The 2,500-nt window shown below is 40.9% G+C and overlaps 1 protein-coding gene across 1 annotated transcript in view; it reads left to right on the top strand.

Annotated features, from left to right (window-relative positions):
* Positions 1 to 2,500, top strand: part of LOC307270265 (E3 ubiquitin-protein ligase RNF4-like) — a 16,680-nt gene that overhangs the window by 4,654 nt on the left and 9,526 nt on the right.

The following is a 2,500-nucleotide window of genomic DNA, read 5'->3' on the forward strand; positions in this document are numbered from 1 at the left end:
TCTGCTTTTACGTCTAATGTCCAGCTTGGTGAAAATAGTAGCCAGCCGAGATCCCGCCCCTCCAAGGGGGGTCCGGGGGTATGCCCCCCCGGCAGGGCTGTACAGTGCGACAGTTTTGATCGCATTTGCTACTGAAATTGATGACGTGCGATGATGAATACAAGTCCACTCGCACTAGTGCTAGTTGCTAATGAGCAGATGCTGTCTCTTTGAGACACAGAGGAGAGATGCACAACACTGCGCAACACTAAAGTCAACAGTAGTCGACATTAACACTCTCCAAATGCGGTCTAAGGCAAGTAAGTTATTGAGTCCACCTTCCACTTTGGCTGGTGAAAGATGTGTGCTCCGGACCTGTACTTGTGCTGCGATTCCAGCGTCTAATAAACTTCACCAACGGTAATAACCGGAAGGAGATCACCGCAGTTAAGTTAGCGCGTGTGCAAACAGAACATTTCCTGTGCGCCTTCACATTAAAAGCCTGTTAATAGCCAAACGTGAGTTGACTTTTATTTTGAAGCCGGTAAGAACAGGAAGTTAGCGCTTCACAGCCCTGCAGTGCTCTAGCTAGAAAGGCAACTCATTCAGCTGCAGAGAAAAGTCAACAGTAGTCTAAAAACAAAGTTTGAAATAAGCCACTGAAGAACAACTTCCAACACATTCACAACAACCTATTTATCTTATCCTAAATTGTACCAATATGTATACTTATTTATTTAATAGGCTATGTGTTTTAAAGTTTGGTTTTAATTAACAGAAAGACATTTACCAAAAATGTACAAAAAATATATAGATATTAATTTAATGGGGAGAAATTATTCTGAATCAGCAAAAAATTGCAATTGGCAGGTTAGATTATTTTGTCTAAATTGCAATCAGTGCACCCCTATTCATTTTTCTACAATTATTACTGCACACACTAGGATATGATATTAACTGAGAATTTCAAATGAGATCAAGATGACAGGCTAACAGGTGATTAGAGCGAAATGCATGGGTTAAGGTTATGCAAGTTTTCGATCATATTTTGTGTGCTACTGAATTTATTTTTGTGCTACTGATTATTTTTGCTTGCTAGCACCAGTGCTACCACCTAAAAAAATAAGCGTACAGCCCTGCCCCCCGGGAGATTTTTTTAAGTTTTTAAAGTGAAATGCATGAATCTGGTAGCCTGGCATTCCCAGACCTGCCACTAGGCGCTGGCAAATTAAATTTGCTGCGCGTGTTGGTCTGGAGACGCTCCGTTGAAGCTTATCAAGACTACCAGAAATCTGGTATAACGTTTCAATTGGTTCTATCTAATATGGGCGCGCCAGAGCCCTTTATATGGTGCTCTGGGGAGGACGTAACCGGATGACGACAGTGACGTGCATGCGACGTCGAAGCCGTGATAGTAAACATCAAAGATGGCTGCGGATATGTTGTGTGAGTTTGAGACTGCTTTGGCCTCGACCCTTAACGAATTGGAAGACGGGACTCATAGCTTTCACTAGCAAGTAAGTGGAATGTTCTGTTTTGCCGACCGACAACGGCAAACGTTTAATTGAACAGTTTAACAGCTGTTCGCTAAACGAACGGGGCTTACGTCACTTGTGCATCGCTCTGATTGGTTGTAGTGCTATCCAACTGCGTGCAGTGGCATTTGAAATGCACGAGTAGGAGCCGCCCCTAGAGTTGGAAATTACTATTGATCGTCGCCAGACCCTCTATCGTTCAAGATATCAGGGTCAGGATTTCCAGGCTATGAATCTGGTGCACTTTGAGAGGGAAATTAAGAGGCTAAAGCTGAAGAATTTTGTATGAAAAAAAATGTAAACACTGTGTCAGATGAATTAGAAGCTATTGGAGAAGGACACATGGATTTTCCATAATAATATTAATTTAAATTAAAATATTATGCAGGGTCCTCTGGGATGGCCTTGGTGCTCTTTTTCTTTTATGGGACATATTTCTCTGTAATATAATGAATGCATTTAGATTATTTAAAAATTAAAAGCGCCATATTACATTATAGTTTTTAAAATGTGCCAAGGGCCAATCAATCAGTTTTGACACCCCTGCACTAGTGGGTTAACTAAGAAATGCAAAAAAAAAAAAAAATTCAAAGGGCCATATTGCATTATATTTTTAAAATCGGCCGCGGGCCAATAAAAAGCGGGCCCGCGGGCCGTAGTTTGGACACCCCTGGTCTAGCATAAAATGAGGGAAAATTAATTTGTGTTTTTGGTGTCTGACGGTGTTGACACAAAATAAGGAATGGCAAGGTAAAAACCCCATTTTGATAAAAAGGATAAAAGCTGGGAGGTTGTATCAAAGCTTAGCTCAGTAGCTTAGTTTATGTTGGATACAAACATGTAATTTAATTTGCCTAAACATAGGGTTTGTATTTCTTCAACATTGCACCCTGTTTTGTCCCACTTCTCAAGAATCACTGATATATAGGGTTAGGGTTATTATACATATGTTTATAATGTTCGGAGCCTCCACGGGGAATCCTCAG

The sequence above is a fragment of the Ammodytes marinus genome (assembly GCF_949987685.1).
Source record: "Ammodytes marinus genome assembly, contig: scaffold_82, whole genome shotgun sequence".
Lineage (NCBI taxonomy): Eukaryota > Metazoa > Chordata > Actinopteri > Uranoscopiformes > Ammodytidae > Ammodytes > Ammodytes marinus.